At 37.3% G+C, this 17,982-nt stretch overlaps 1 protein-coding gene and 1 non-coding gene across 2 annotated transcripts in view; both read right to left on the reverse strand.

Moving 5' to 3' along the window:
- DACH2 (dachshund family transcription factor 2) overlaps positions 1–17,982 on the reverse strand; it is an 874,111-nt gene that overhangs the window by 429,686 nt on the left and 426,443 nt on the right. The window lies entirely within an intron of this gene.
- On the reverse strand, positions 17,465–17,568 carry LOC122897847. The gene has a single exon (XR_006382677.1). It is a non-coding gene; the product is annotated as a U6 spliceosomal RNA (small nuclear RNA).

Below are 17,982 nucleotides of genomic sequence, written 5' to 3' on the forward strand. Positions count from 1 at the left end.
AGGACGAATATCCAACTTTTGTAGCAACATGGACGGGACTGGAAGAGATTATGCTGAGTGAAATAAGTCAAGCAGAGAGAGTCAATTATCATATGGTTTCACTCATTTGTGGAGCATAACCAATAGCATGGAGGACAAGGGGCGTTAGAGAGGAGTAGGGAATTTGGGTAAATTGGAAGGGGAAGTGAACCATGAGAGACTATGGATTCTGAAAAACAGTCTGAGGGGTTTGAAGTGGTGGGGGTGTGGGATGTTGGGGTACCAGGTGGTGGGTATTATAGAGGGCACAGCTTGCATGGAGCACTGGGTGTGGTGAAAAAATAATGAATACTGTTTTTCTGAAAATAAATAAATTGGAAAAAAAATAAAATAAAATGATGACTGAAAGAGGAGGCATGACCAACACCAAAAATATAAACAATTATAAGAGTATATCATGAAAATTAGTGCCAAAAAACTGTGCAATCTAGAAAAAAATGGATAAATTCCTGAAACATACAAACTACCAAAACTGGAACAGAAAGAAATATAAAACATGATCAAACTGATAACAAGTAAAGAAATTGAATCTGTAATCTAAAATCTGCCAACAAAAAAGTCCAGCACCAGAGGGTTACCCTGGGGAATTCTATCAAAGAGTTTAAGAATTAATAACTATTCTTATCAAACTGTTCCAAAAAGTAGAAATGGGAAGAAAATTTCCAAACTCATTTGATGTCAAAAGACCCACCCATAGAAAAGAGAATTTCTTAAGAATATCCTTCAAAACAGGGATGCAAACATTCTTAACAAATTACTAACAAATTGAATCCAATAGTACATGAAAAAAATCATTCACTTCAATCAAGTGAGATTTATTGCTGTGCTACAAGGGTGGTTCAATATTTGGAAATCAATCAATTTCATACACCACATTAATAAAAGAAAAGATAGAAACCATATGATCCTCTCAATAGATGCAGGAAAAGCATTTGACAATATACTGCAACCATTCTTGATAAAGACCCTCAACAAAGTAGGGATAGAGGGAATATACCTCAACATCATAAAGGTCATATACCAAAGACACACAACGAATACAACTCTCAATGGGGAAGAACTGAGAGCTTTCCCTCTAGTCAGGAGCAAGATAGGGATGTCCACTCTCACCACTGTTATTTAACGTACTGGTAGAAATCTTCATCTCAGCAATCAAACAAAAAGAAATAAAAGCAACGAAATCTGTAAGGAAGAATTCAATCTATTAGTATGTACAGATAACCTGAAATTCTATATAGAAAAACCAAAATAGAGAGAGACAAGATGGCGGGGAAGTAGGAGGAGGTGCCATTTCAACCTGTAACCTAAAGTGAGATGATTACCTACCAAAGAACTCCAATCACCCATGAAATCAGCCTGAGATCAGAATTATACATGTCTGGATCTCTACAGGGGCAGAAGATGCCAGTGGGCAGGTAAAGCAAAGTGGGAACGTCGGACTTATATCGGAAGATAAACAAAAGGGGGAAGGGGCCGCCAGAGGCGACCCATTGGAAAGTAATACCCCTAATACGAGAGTGCATCTGGGGACCAGCATTAACTTGGAGACTGGTTCAAAGCACTCCAAAAGAGCAAAGGATCATGGGGCAGGGTAAGTTGTGGGAATTGGGGCAGCTAGAAACAGGGGCTTAAGTCCCCAGACCCAAGGCAGCCTCCCCTGGTGCTGAGCCAGAAAGAGTGCAGCTGAGAAACCAGGTCTTGGTCCCTGAGTTGCCAATGTGCCCAAGATTGCAGGGGTCTGGCTCTTGTGAGGGGCTGGGAGCCATGCCAGACAGCAGAAGGCCGAGCCCTGCTACAGAGCCTGAGACACGTGCGCCATTACCCTCCCTGAGATAGGTGCACAAAGGCCCACCCGGTGTTCTTAGACCCGCACCATTGTTGTAGAGCCTGAGACACGTGCCACAAACTCTCCCCTGAGAGAGGTGCGTGAAGGCCCAGCCAGGTACTTTCGGACCTGCACCCTGCTCTCAGAACCTTAGACGTGACACGAGCCACAGGCTCCCCTGAGAGAGGTGTGTGCAAGCCAGGTGCTCTTAGACCCAGAAAGACCAGGCACTCCCAGCAAGGGCCAGCGGGAAAATCTCCGTGTGCAATTGCTGCTTGAAACCTCTTCGGTGGTCTGGAGCTGCCCAGACAGCCGCCACTGCCAAGGTTTTGGATGCAAGCAGAAGATCCAATATCCTCAGGGACCGCGACTTGGAACCTGCTATGCCAGCGGCCAAGGGGGAATTTATATGGGCTCTGCAACACCCACAGAGGAACAGACTGAGGCTTCTCTCTGAGAGGGAGGTCAGGGTGCAGTTTGCTTTCCTCTAATCCTACAAAACCATCAAAAGCGGTCAAGGCGAGAGAAAAAAAAAAAAAAAAGTGAACAAACATAAAAACCTCCAGAGAACAAAAGTCTGAAAAAACCGATTTCCTTAGAGCCCACCCCCTTGAGGGAGGCGGGATGACTTAACTCAGGGAACATCACTGACTGAAAACCCACATGGCAGGCCCCTCCCCCAGAAAACCAACCAGGAAAGAAAAAAAAAGACTACAAGAAAACAACCACCACTACTTCATAGAACAACTTTTATTTTTAATTTGTTCCCACTATTCTGGCTCATTTTTTATATAGATAATTGTTAACCTTTTTACCATCACAGTGAGCATTCCAGTACATCAAATTCCATAATAACCTTCTAACCTGAACTTTTTGATACATACACCTGTGTTTTTCTTTTGCATTTCTATTTTTTAAATTTAATTCTTTTTAATTTTAGTTTAGTTTAGTCTAGTTTATTCCTTTTTGTTTTTATTTTCTAATATTCATAGAGAGTTAAACTTCAAAGTAATCCTATTTCCCCAATCAATACTACCCCTATAGGTAAACCAATTTTTAATCTCCCTTTATCTGAGGAAAGTTGTGTCCTTTAACAAAGATATCAGGACATCCAGGAAAAATCAAAACAACCTTCCTCACCCACACTGAGAATTTATAACCACTCCCCCATCTTTTTCTTTCACCAGTGTTTCTGTGTTTTTGTGTTTGTCCTGATAGTATATACATCTTACAATTGGGTTTCTTTTGATGAGGTTCTTCCTTTATTTGCGTATATATATATATATTTTTTTTGTTATATACATTTATCAGTCTTTTTGTTTGTTTTTGTTTGTATACTTCATAAATATTACCTTGGGGTCCCTTTGGGCTGAACCTTCTCTTATCTTCCCTTTCTTTCCTGTCTCTCTCTCTCTTTTTTTTCCCCTCTTTTTCTTTTCTTTTGTCTCTCATTTAGGTGGGGAATCCTGATCGCTCAGTAGTGTTCCAGGGTACACCTTGACTGCAATATGGTTGATGCATCCAGCTACATCTGTTCAGTCATCTCTCACCAAATGACTAGGAGAAGGAATGCCCAAAAGAAGAAAAATACAGAGGATTGACCTTCTGCAACAGAGCTAACGGCTATTGACATAGACAATATGTCGGAAAGAAAATTCAGGCTAACAATTATCCAGGCAATAGCTAGGTTGGAAAAAGCCATGGATGACCAAACAGAATTGATTAGGGTCGAGCTGAAAGTGACCAGACAGGATGTTCACAATGTTAGGGCAGAGCTAAAACTACCAGGGATGAGATTCACAATGCTCTCAATGAGTTCAATCTAAACTAAATTCTCTCAAAGCTAGGAAAACTGAGATAGAAGATAGAATTACTGATCTGGAGGACAAACAGAGAGAGGAAGGATCAGGAGAAAGCCAGGAACAAACAGCTTAGATCCCACGAAAACAGAATCAGAAAAATAAATGATGCCCTGAAATGTTCCAACATCAGAATTATTGGAATCCCTGAAGGGGAGGAGAAAGAAAGAAGTCTAGAAGATATAGTGGAACATGTCCTTCATGAAAATTTTCCCAGTCTCACGAATGGAACCAGCGTTCATATACTAGAGGCAGAACAGTCTCCGCCCAAGATTATAGATTACAAAAAAACATCAAGGCACCTGATAGTCAAAGTGAGGAATCATAATTGTAGATATAATCTCCTGAAATCCGCTAGGACAAGGAGGCTCCTTACTTACAGAGGAAAGTCCATCAGAATAACGTCAGACTTACCCACAGAGACCTGGCAAGCCAGAAAGGGCTGGCAAGATATATTCAGGGCACTAAATGAGAAGAACATGCAGCCAAGAATACTTTATCCAGCAAGACTGACATTCAAAATGGATGGGGAGATAAAGAGTTTCCAAGACCGGCAAGGCTTAAAAGACTGTGCAACCACCAAGCCAACACTGCAGGAAATATTAAGGGGGTTCTATAAAAGAGAAAAAATCCTAAGAATAGCATTGACAGAAATATAGAGACAATATACAGAAAGAAAGACTTGAAAGGTAACAAGATGTCAATAAAAACGTATCTATCAATAATCACTCTCAATGTAATTGCCTAAATACACCCATAAAATGGCACAGGGTTGCAGATTGGATAAAATGACAGGATCCATCCATATGTTGTCTACAAGAGACCCATTCTGAACCTAAAGATACACCCAAACTGAAAGTAAAGGGAAGGAGAAGCATCTTTCATGCCAATGGGACATAAAGAAGGCTGGGGTAGAGATTCTCATGTCAGATAAATTAGACTTTAAACTAAAGACTGTAGTCAGAGATACAGAAGAACACTACATCATTCTTAAAGGGACTATCCACCAAGATGATCTAACAATTGTAAATATCTATGCCCCTAATATGGGAGCAGCCAATTACATAAGAAAACTGTTAATCAAGATAAAGAGTTATACTGATATGAATACATTAATAGTAGGAGATCTTAACATGCCTCTCTCAGAAATAGACAGATTATCAAAGCAGAAAATCAATAAAGAAACAAGAGCATTGAATGACACATTGGACCAGATGGACCTCATAGATATATACAGAACATTCCACCCTAAAACAACAAAATACTCATTTTTCTCAAGTGTACATGGAACCTTCTCAAGAATATACCACATACGGGTGACAAATCAGGACGGAACCAAAACCAAAAGACTGAGATTATTCCCTGCATATTCTCAGATCACAATGCTTTGAAACTGGAGCTCAATCACAAAGAAAAGTTCAGAAGGGACTCAAACACCTGGAAGCTAAAGGCCACCTTGCTTAAGAACGCATGGATCAACCAGGAGATCAAAGAAGAACTGAAACAATTCATGGAAACCAATGATAATGAAGACATTTCACTCGAAAACCTATGGGATACAACAAAGCCGGTCCTAAGGGGGAAACACACAGCCATCCAAGCCTCCCTCAAAAAAATTAAAAAATCCAGAACACAGCAGCTGTCTCTACACCTTAAAGAACTGTAGAATCAACAACAAATCAAACCAACTCAATACATAAGAAGGGAAATCATCAAGATTAGAGCTGAGATCAATGAGGTAGAAACCAGAGATACAGTAATATGTATCAATGGAATTAGAAGCTGGTTTTTTTGAAAGAATCAATATGATTGATAAAACATTGGCCGCAGTAATCCAAAAGAAAAGAGAGAAAGCCCAAATTAATAAAATTATGAATGAAAAGGGAGAGATCACAACTAATACCAAGGAAGTAGAAACAATCATCAGAAGTTATTATCAACAGTAATATGCCAATAAGCTAAGCAACCTAGATGAAATGGATGCATTCCTGGAACATATAAACTCCCAAAATTGAACCAGGAAGAAATTGACAAGCTGAATAGATGGATATCTAGTAACGACATTGAAGCAGTGATCAAAAACATTCCAAAAAATAAGAGCCCAGGACCTGATGGATTCCCTGGGGAATTCTACCAAACTTTCAAAGAAGAAATAACACCTATTCTCCTGAAGCTGTTTCAAAAAATTGAAGCAGAAGGAAAACTTCCTGACTCTTTCTATGAAGCCAGCATTTCCCTGATCCCCAAACCAGGCAAAGACCCCACGAAAAAGGAGAATTTCAGGCCAGTATCACTGATGAATATGGATGCTAAGATTCTCAATAAGATCATAGCAAACGGGATCCAACAGCACACTAAAAAGATTATCCACCATGACCAGGTGGCATTTATTCCTGGGCTGCAGAGATGGTTGAACATTCGCAAATCAATCGATGTGGCAAAAAAAATAATAAAGAAGAGAGAAGAACCACATGGTCCTCTCAATTGATGCAGAAAAAGCATGTGACAAAATCCAGCGTCTGTTCCTGATTAAAACGATTCAAAGTATAGGGATAGAGGGAACATTCCTGAACTTCATAAAATCTACCTATGAAAGACCCACAGCAAATATCATCGCAATGGGAAAAAGCTTGAAGCCTTCCCGTTGAGATCAGGAACAAGACAAGGATGCCCACTCTCACCACTCCTGTTTAACATAGTATTAGAAGTCCTAGCAACAGCAATCAGACAACAAAGAGAAATAAAAAGTATTCGAATTGGCAATGAAGAAGTCAAACTCTCTCTCTTTGCAGATGACATGATTCTTTATATGGAAAACCCAAAAGACTCCACCCCCAAACTACTAGAACTCATACAGCAATTCAGCAACGTGGCAGGATACAAAGTCAATGTACAGAAATCAGTGGATTTCTTATACACTAACAATGAAAATACAGAAAGGGAAATTAGAGAATCAATTCCATTTACTATAGCACCAAGAACCATAAGATACCTGGGAATAAACCCAACCAACGAGGTAAAGGATCTGTACGTGGAGAACTAAAAAACACTCATGAAAGAAATCAAAGAAGACACAAAAAGATGGAATACCATTCCATGCTCTTGGATCAGAAGAATAAACATTGTTAAAATGTCTATACTGCCTAGAACAATCTATACTTTTAATGCCATTCCGATCAATATTCCACCGGTATTTTTCAATGAGCTGGAGCAAATAATCCTAAAATTTGTATGGAATCAGAAGAGACCCCGAATTGCTAAGAAATGTTGAAAAACAAAGATAAAACTGGGGGCATCACGTTACCTGATTTCAAGCTTTATTACAAAGCTGTGATCACCAAGACAGCATGGTACTGGCATAAAAACAGACACATAGACCAGTGGAACAGAGTAGAGAGCCCAGATAGGGATCCTCAACTCTATGGGCAAATAATCTTCAACAAAACAGGAAAAAATATACAGTGGAAAAAAGACAGTCTCTTCAATAAATGGTGCTGGGAAAACTGGACAGCTATATGTAGAAGAATGAAACTCGACCATTCTCTTACACCGTACACAAAGATCAACTCAAAATGGATAAAAGACCTCAATGTGAAACATCAGAATCCTAGAGGAGAACATAGGCAGTAATCTCTTTGATATCAACCACAGCAACTTCTTTCAAGATACGTCTCCAAAGGCAAAGGAAACAAAAGCGAAAATAAACTTCTGGGACTTCATCAAGATCAAAAGTTTCTGCACAGCAAAGGAAACAATCAAGAAAACAAAGAGGCAACCCACAGAATGGGAGAAGATATTTGCAAAAGACAGTACAGACAAAAGGTTGATATCCAGGATCTATAATGAACTTCTCAAACTCAACACACACAAAACACATAATCATATCAAAAAATGGGCAGAAGATATGAACAGGCACTCTCCAGTGAAGACATACAAATGGCTATCAGACACATGAAAAAATGTTCATCATCACTAGCCATCAGGGAGATTCAAATTAAAACCACACTGAGATACCAACTTACAGCAGTTAGAATGGCCAAAATTAGCAAGACAGGAAACAACATGTGTTGGAGGGGATGTGGAGAAAGGGGAACCCTCTTACACTGTTGGTGGGAATGCAAGTTGGTGCAGTCTCTTTGGAGAACAGTGTGGAGATTCCTCAAGAAATTAAAAATAGAGCTTCCCTATGACTCTGCAATTGCACTCCTGGGTATTTACCCCAAAGATACAGATGTCATGAAAAGAAGGTCCATCTGTATCCCAATGCTTATAGCAGCAATGGCCACGGTTGCCAAACTGTGGAAAGAACCAAGATGCCCTTCAACGGACGAATGGATAAGGAAGATGTGGTCCATATACACTATGGAGTATTATGCCTCCATCAGAAAGGATGAATACCGAACTTTTGTGGCAACATGGATGGGACTGGAAGGGATTATGCTGAGTGAAGTAAGTCAAGCAGAGAGAGTCAATTATCATATGGTTTCACTTATTTGTGGAGCATAACAAATATCATGGAGGACAAGGGGAGTTAGAGAGGAGAAGGGAGGTGGGGGAAATTGGAAGAGGAGGTGAATCATGAGAGACTATGGACTCTGAAAAACAATCTGAGGGGTTTGAAGCAGTGAAGGGTGGGAGGTTGGGGGAACCAGGTGGTGGGTATTAGAGAGGGAACAGATTCCATGGAGCACTAGTGTGTCTCAAAAATAATGAATACTCTTATGCTGATAGTTAATTAATTAAGAAAAAAAGAAAAGAAAACCCAAAATATCACCAAAAAACTGCTAGAACTGATACATGACCTCAGTAAAGTTGCAGGATACAAAATCAACATATAGAAATCTGTTGCATACTTGGTGTATAGTAACACCAAGAATGAAACAGCAGAAGGGGAACATAAGAAAACGGTCCCATTCTCAATTGCACCAAAACCAGTAAATTACCTAGGTATGAACCTGACCAAATAGGTCAAATACCTATACTCAGAAAACTATAAAAACACTAATGAAAAAAATTGAAAGAGGCCCAAAGAAATGGAAAGATATTCCATGCTTATAGATTGGAAGAACAAATAATTTCAAAATGTCTATACTACCCAAAACAAGTATACAGTTAATGCAGCCCTAAGAAATCACAAGCAGCATTTGTCACAGAAGTAAAACAATCAATCTTAAAATTTATATGGAACCACAAAAGACTCTGAAGAGCCAAAGCAACCTAGAAGGAGAAAAGCAAAGTTGGAGGCCTTGGAATTTCAGACATCAAGTCATGAAGCTGTGGTGACCCAAACAATATGGTACTAACACAAAATTAGACACATAGATCAATATAACAAAATAGAAATACCAGATATGAACTCACAACAAATTGGCCAGTTAATTTTCAACAACGTAGGAAAAGAATAAAGAGTCTCATGAATAGTAGTTTTGGGAAAACTGCACAGCAAGATGTGAAATAATGAAACCAGACCACTTTTTTACAACAAACACAAAAATAAATTCAAAATGCATTAAAGACCTAATTATCATTCCTGAAACCACTATAATCCTAGAGGAGAACACCGGCAGTAACCTCTTTGACATTGGCCACAGCAACTTCTTTTTAGATATGTCTCCTGTGGCAAGGGAAATGAAAGCTAAAATAAACTAATGGAACTTCACCAAAATAAAAAATTCTTTGCATAGTAAAGGAAATAATCAATAAAACTACAAGGCAACCTATGTAATGAGAGAAGATATTTGCACATATCATATCTGATAGAGGGTTAATATCCAAAATATGCACAGAACTTATAAAACTCAACACCAAGTAAACAAATAATCCAATTAGTAATGGGCAGAAAGCATGAATAGACATTTTTACAAAGAAGACATACAGACAGCCAACAGACCTTGAAAAAATGTTCAACATCACTAATCAGGGAAATACAAATTCGAACTACAGTCAGATATCACCTCACATCTGTCAGAATGGCCAAAATCAACAACACAAGAAACATCAGGTGCTGACAAAGATATGGAAAAAGAGAACCCTCTTGCATTGGTGGGAATGTGAACTGGCACAGTCATTCAGGAAAACAGTTATGGAGGCTCATCAGAAAGTTAAAAATAGAACTACCCTATGAGCCAACAATTTCACTTCTAAGTATTTACCCAGAGATTACAAAAATACTGATTCAAAGGGATATATGCACCTTACTATTTATAGCAGCATTATATATACAATATCCAAATTATGATAAAAGCCCAAATGTCCACCAACTGATGAATGGATAAAGAAGTGTGTGTGTGTGTGTGTGTGTGTGTGTGTGTGTGTAGTGTGTATGTGTGTTTGTATGTGTAGAAATTTTGCCATTTTCAATGACATAGATGGAATTAGAGAGTATTATGCTAAGTGAAATAAGTCAGAAAAACAAATACAATATGATTTCATTCATATGTGGAATTTAAGAAACAAAGCAAACAAGCAAAGGGAAGAAAAATTAGAAAGAAAGTAATGGATTCTTAATTATAGCAAACAATTTGATGTTTACTAGATGAGAGGTGGGTGGGAGAATGACTTAAATAGGTAATGGGATTAAGGAGTACACTTGTAAGCACCAGGTGTTGTATGGAAGGGTTTTATCACTATATTATATACATGAAACCAATATTACCTGTAGGTTAATAAACAGGAATTAAGAAAAAACTTGACAAACAAAGCAATATGGAAGCCACCCCTATGTCCATCAGTAGATGAATAGAGTAAGAAGAATTGTATATATATATATGATGGAATATTGGTAAGCCATGAAAAAGAATGAAATCTTACCACTTATTACAACACGAATGGACCTAGAGGATATAAAACTAAGTAAAATAAGTCAATCAGAGACAAATGCCATATGGTTTCACTTATAAGTGTCAAGAATCAAAACAAATGTACAAATAAGTAAAAAGAGAGACAAACAAACAACAACAACAACAAAACCCAAAGTTTAAAATATAGAGAACAAACTGGTGGTTGCCAGAAGGGAGGTAGGAGAGGATGGGTTAAGTAGACAAAGGGGATTAAGACTATACTTATCTTTTTTTTTTTAGATTTTATTTATTTATTTGATAGATCACAAGTAGGCAGAGAGGCAGGCAGAGAGAGAGGAGGAAGCAGGATCCCCACTGAGCAGAGAGCCCGATGCAGGGCTCGATTCCAGGACCCTGGGATCATGACCTGAGCCGAAGGCAGAGGCTTTAACCCACTGAGTCACCCAGGTGCCCCATGACTATACTTATCTTGATGAGCACTAAGAAATATAGAATTATTGAATCATTATGTTGTATACTTGAATCTAATGTGACACTGTATGTTAATTATACTCCAATTTTTAAAAGTACATGTTAAAATTTGGCATCCATACATTCTGGTCCGTACAGAGAAGAAATTAGAAAATTTTAGTCTCACAATTTTCCAAGACAGCTCTTCACTATTCCTCCCATTTCAGATCTCGGTTAAGGAAGAGCTTTATTCCATTGTATAGCCCTTTACTATAAGTTTTGTTACTGTTGCTGGATGATTAAAAGGAAAGAATAATACTGACAAATTAACAACTGTTATATGTCAAGCATTATGCTAGGGTTTACATCAATTTCATTTAATTCTCTGAATAGTTCCATAGCTATTATCCTTATTTTAAGATGAGAAATTAAGCCTTAGAAAGGCTTATTTGCTGAAGGCCAGCCAGCAGGTCCAGACTTATAGCCCTCATCTGTCTGACTCTAAATCTACTCTATAGTATGCATATATTTCTCTATCTAGTTTAAGACAAATGACTTTTCCTTCCTTAATTTCTATAAATAGAAGAGCACATCCTCAGAGTTGAAGAAATAAACTCAACCATAACAGAACAAAATAGGCAAGAGACTAAAGGGAAAATTGTTCATAGTAACTTCATTTGGGGCTTGAAACATTTTATATCTCCATGATTTACCAAACTTGGATGAAGGCAATTCAGACAAAGGGAGCTAGGACTTCACTCTAGAAGTAATTTTTAAGTTACATGAAAGATACCAAATAAGTGGCCTAAAAGTTCACAACTATGAGCTTAGCACAAATAAAAGGAAAGGGGAGATGATTAAAAAGCAAAGACTGTAATAGAAGAAAACTAAGGAAAAGTGGAACCAGTTCAGAGGGAATCAGTGAAGTCTATGGAAGAAAGGAGCCCTTAGCCAGGTCTCAGATTGGGTGGGACCCAGACAAGAAGATACATGACAGACACATTCCGGACTAAATCATGGAGGTGGAAATGAAGCTGTCTTGGGATCAGAGAAGATATAGGCCTGCCTGTTAAAAATGAGGTGATAATGGGAACAGTGGAAATAAATAACAGTAAGTTTCATAGGGCCTTATAAGTGCCAGACACACTTCTAAGTGCTTTATATTAACTCACCTCATTCTAGCAAAAATCCTGAAGCTTAGGCACTGTTAAACAATCTGCCCAAAATCACACAAATCACACAACAGGTAGGGACACAACTGAGATTTAGAACCCATAAAGCATGATTCCAAAGTTTACTAACCACTACAATGAACTACTACAATGATACATTAGAAGATACATAGAAAATACATTAGAAGAAATATATATTCAAGTGAAGAGGTATAGGTAGTCATTTTTTATGTAGTCAAAAATTGAGCTTTACAATGTAAGTTATGAAGAAGCAAATATATGGGAAATACAAGTAATACTAAGCAAAGCCTGTAACTGGTCAAGATAGTTATATATATATATATATATATATATATATATATATATCTTATGGGCAATGTGATTTACTATAAACTATAAATAATTTCAAATACATTTTAGAAGAATTAACAGTATTTACAGAACACTTTAAGTATATCTATTGAATTTATGTTGTTAATTTATAATCTGTTCACATAAATTAAGTGGAAGAAGTATTCATAAATTTAAAAGATTTTTAATTAGCTTCTTTTTATCCTAATCTGCATATTACATAAGGTTTAAAATACTATTCTCAAACAGAAGTCATAACTACTTACACAAATAGCTACATCTATACACACTACATATTTAAGAGCAAAAGGGGATTGCTTTATCTCCATCAACTCTATTTTAGCTATTTTGAAGGTAATAATATGTAGAATGTCATATACAATATTAAAGTTTCAACAATATGGGCTAAGAAATGTGATTTACAGTTAACCATTGTTCAACATGGCATACTAAAATATATGGTTTTATCTGAAATATGTTTAAAAATGTTGCTTAAAGTTTAAGACATAAATTTTCAAACCACATATATTTTCTCTATCATATATGACAAAGTGCAGACATTGTAATATAGCAGTAGTATTTTTATAATTAAAGATAAATGTCTTTCTTCTTTAAGTACATTGATTTTTCCATTAAACAATGAACACTTATTAGGGAAATGTGAATGATGTGCATAAAATTATGATTTAAACCTTCCCCCACTTCTTACTAAAGATAGCAGCCAAAAACTGGAAAAAGTCAGGGTACCTTTAAGGATATTTAATTAAAATCTAATCCCACATTCTTAAAAGCTCACATAAATTAAGCTGTCATTCAGGAGATTTATGCATTCACATTTACATATTACATACAATCCATCAATTACTCACGTTTGAAAGCAATGCCTTTCCCAGGGTGCTGAACTGCCAACAGTTCCAACAGGCACAAGCAACCCACAAAACCATACCAACTGGTACCTTGGAGAAAGCTATTTCCATTTGGCTTTTCGTTCGCACATTCAGAGTTCCAAGCATGCTTAGAAAACAATGACTATGGACTCTGAAAAACAATCTGAGGGGTTTGAAGTGGCGGGGGTTGGGAGGTTGGGGTACCAGGTGGTGGGTATTATAGAGGGCACGGCTTGCATGGAGCACTGGGTGTGGTGAAAAAATAATGAATACCTTTTATTTCTCTCTGTTGTCTGATTGCTGTTGCTAGGACTTCTAATACTATGTTGAACAAGAGTGGTGAAAGTGGGCATCCTTTTCTTGTTCCTGATCTCAATGGGAAGGCTGCAAGCTTTTTCCCATTGAGGATGATATTTGCTGTGGGTCTTTCATAGATAGATTTGATGAGGTTCAGGAATGTTCCCTCTATCCCTATACTTTGAAGCGTTTTAATCAGGAATGGATGTTGGATTTTGTCAAATGCTTTTTCTGTATCAATTGAGAGGACCATGTGGTTCTTCTCTCTTCTCATATTAATTTGTTGTATCACATTGATTGATTTGCGAATGTTGAACCATCCTTGTAGCCCAGAGATGAATCCCACCTGATCATGGTGGATAATATTTTTAATATGCTGTTGGATCCTGTTGGCTAGGATCTTGTTGAGAATCTTAGCATCCATATTCATCAGTGATATTGGTCTGAAATTCTCCTTTTTGGTAGGGTCCTTGCCTGGTTTGGGGATCAGGGTAATGCTGGCTTCATAGAAAGAATCTGGAAGTTTATATGGAAAACCCAAAAGACTCCACCCCCAAACTACTAGAACTCATACAGCAATTCAGCAACGTGGCAGGATACAAAGTCAATGTGCAGAAATCAGTGGCTTTCTTATACACTAACAATGAAAATACAGAAAGGGAAATTAGAGAATCAATTCCATTTACTATAGCACCAAGAACCATAAGATACCTTGGGATAAACCTAACTAAAGAGGTAAAGGATCTGTACTTGAGGAACTATAGAAAACTCATGAAAGAAATTGAAGAAGACACAAAAAGATGGAAGACCATTCCATGCTCTTGGATTGGAAGAATAAACATTGTTAAAATGTCTATACTGCCTAGAGCAATCTATACTTTTAATGCCATTCCGATCAAAATTCCACCGGCATTCTTCAATGAGCTGGAGCAAATAATCCTAAAATTTGTATGGAATCAGAAGAGACCCCGAATCGCTAAGGAAATGTTGAAAAACAAAAATACAGCGGGCGGCATCACCTTACCTGATTTCAAGCTTTATTACAAAGCTGTGATCACCAAGACAGCATGGTACTGGCATAAAAACAGACACATAGACCAGTGGAACAGAGTAGAGAGCCCTGATATGGACCCTCAACTCTATGGTCAATTAATCTTTGACAAAACAGGAAAAAATATACAGTGGAAAAAAGACAGTCTCTTCAATAAATGGTGCTGGGAAAACTGGACAGCTATATGTAGAAGAATGAAACTCGACCATTCTCTTACACCGTACACGAAGATCAACTCAAAATGGATAAAAGACCTCAACATGAGACAGGAATCCATCAGAATCTTAGAGGAGAACATAGGAAGTAATCTCTTTGATATCAGCCACAGCAACTTCTTTCAAGATACGTCTCCAAAGGCAAAGGAAACAAAAGCGAAAATAAACTTCTGGGACTTCATCAAAATCAAAAGCTTCTGCACAGCAAAGGAAACAGTCAAAAAAACAAAGAGGCAACCCACGGAATGGGAGAAGATATTTGCAAATGACAGTACAGACAAAAGGTTGATATCCAGGATCTATAATGAACTCCTCAAACTCAACCCACACGAAACAGACAAACACATCAAAAAATGGGCAGAAGATATGAACAGACACTTCTCCAATCAAGGCATACAAATGACTATCAGACACATGAAAAAATGCTCATCATCATTAGCCCTCAGGGAGATTCAAATTAAAACCACATTGAGATATCACGTTACACCAGTTAGAATGGCCAAAATTAACAAAACAGGAAACAACATGTGTTGGAGAGGATGTGGAGAAAGGGGAACCCTCTTACACTGTTGGTGGGAATGCAAGTTGGTGCAGCCTCCTTGGAGAACAGTGTGGAGATTCCTCAAGAAATTAAAAATAGAGCTTCCCTATGACCCTGCAATTGCACTCCTGGGTATTTACCCCAAAGATACAGATGTCGTGAAAAGAAGGGCCATCTGTACCCCAATGTTTATAGCAGCAATGGCCATGGTCGCCAAACTATGGAAAGAACCAAGATGCCCTTCAACGGATGAATGGATAAGGAAGATGTGGTCCATATACACTATGGAGTATTATGCCTCCATCAGAAAGGATGAATATCCAACTTTTGTAGGCACATGGACGGGACTGGAAGAGATTATGCTGAGTGAAATAAGTCAAGCAGAGAGAGTCAATTATCATATGGTTTCACTTATTTGTGGAGCATAACAAATAACATGGAGGACAAGGGGCGTTAGAGAGGAGTAGGGAATTTGGGTAAATTGGAAGGGGAGGTGAACCATGAGAGACTATGGACTCTGAAAAACAGACTGAGGGGTTTGAATTGGCGGGGGGGTGGAAGGTTGGGGTACCAGGTGGTGGGTATTATAGAGGGCACGGCTTGCATGGAGCACTGGGTGTGGTGAAAAAATAATGAATACTGTTTTTCTGAAAATACATAAATTGGAAAAAAATAATGAATAATGTTTTTCTGAAAATAAATAAATTTAAAAAAAATTAAAAAAAGAAAACAATGACTACAGTTTGATGGATTCCACTGAACTAAATTTGTTTGAGAGAGACCATCATTTTACTTAAATTTGGCGCAACTGCATAGTAGCAGCAATTCAACAGCCCTTCTTGTATTCATGGCAGGTTTTAAAATTATGCTAAAGATAAAGAATGATTCCTGAACTTCAGCACCGTCAGACAAAGCAATTAAGTTCAAAATATTCTCCTGAAGTTAATAGAAGGTAACCATTTATTTAGCATGGCATATTTTAATAAAGTAAAAAAAAAAAGTAAAAGATATATACCTGTGTGTGTATACATACATAATACATGTATACACGTATACATTAGGAGAGGGGAGGTGAAAATACCAAAGTGCAGTGGTTCATTCAGAACACTTGGAAGGATTTAAGATATGGCAAAAATAAAATGCCCATAACTTTTCCAAACTGCAGTTTTTCCTAAATACTATTTTTGGGAAGAAAATGGCAAGTCTTTATTTCATAATATCATATCTACAAACAAATATATGCAAAGACACATTTTCTCCATGAGCTATAAGCTGTTACAAAATACCTTTAACTTTTCATACATACTGAGAAGAGAGGTCACTCCACTTGTTCCAAAGGGAAAATGGCATGCTTATAAGACACCACATATAAGAAAAAGAAGGAAGCAATCTAAATGACATAACAGGGTAAGGTATTTCCAGCACAGATCAACAACTACCACAATATATTGCATGAGTATATGTCTTAATGTTTAATGTATTTGTTTTAGAATTCCAAACTGGCTGTAAAAAGTGACCCTTGAGCTCAGGGATCTATCTCCTTTCATACATAATCACTCCCCCTCCCTTTCTAAAATTTGCCACCAATCTCCTTATCAGTTGGATGTCCAGAAAACTCCCAAAACCAATAGCAACTGGAAAATTTAAATGATCTTCTCACAGTTATTTTATATAAGTTGTAAGCCTATGTATTAGTGAGAATGTATACTGCAGTAATAGTCAGCAAATGATTTATAGAAATTCAAGTCCATAAAGATATTTTCAGTGCCCACTATTAAAAGGATTTGTGCTAGATGTTGTCAGAAATATAAGGTACATTATACATGGTTGGAGCTCAAGGTCTAATAAGAAAGATATACACATATGCTAAGGACTAAAATACTGACATAAACAATGCATGTGGAGCACAAAAGAGAACTATTCAACCTGAGATCAAAGGAGGTGGCATTTGATCTGATCTTTAAGGATGAGAAGAATAAATATGAAGACAGTTTTATAAATATACATGCCTTGTAGAGGGACCATGCAAATAATTCTCTATATCATTCCAATTTCAATATGTGTGCTGCTGGAAGAAACACAAAATCAAAACTAACTTGAGGATCTCCTAATGTTCAAAGCAGAAAAAAAGACCAATAAGTATATGTGAAATAAACATCATACTTGTAGTTTTCTACTGTTTTCCATGGTATACAGATAGTTTAGTATAAACTGCTTGTATGTATATAACATTGACCATTAACCAATCTTGAAGTCCATTGGGTATTAGTTTGTTGCTGGACATTAGTTAGAATATTAAGATAGCAGTAACAGTGGGTTTAGTCTATAGGAAAATAGTATTTGCTTTCTATTTCAACTTGAAAATCCTGCTTTCCTCCTAACAGATAATACTAATAGGTATATATTACTTTTGTCATATAAATTTAATGCAAAACTTTAGGCAGAATTTTTACTATCTGGAATGGGAATAGATAGTACTATAGAACAAAATATTA

The sequence above is a fragment of the Neovison vison genome, chromosome X (genome assembly GCF_020171115.1).
Source record: "Neovison vison isolate M4711 chromosome X, ASM_NN_V1, whole genome shotgun sequence".
Classification (NCBI taxonomy): Eukaryota; Metazoa; Chordata; class Mammalia; order Carnivora; family Mustelidae; genus Neogale; species Neogale vison.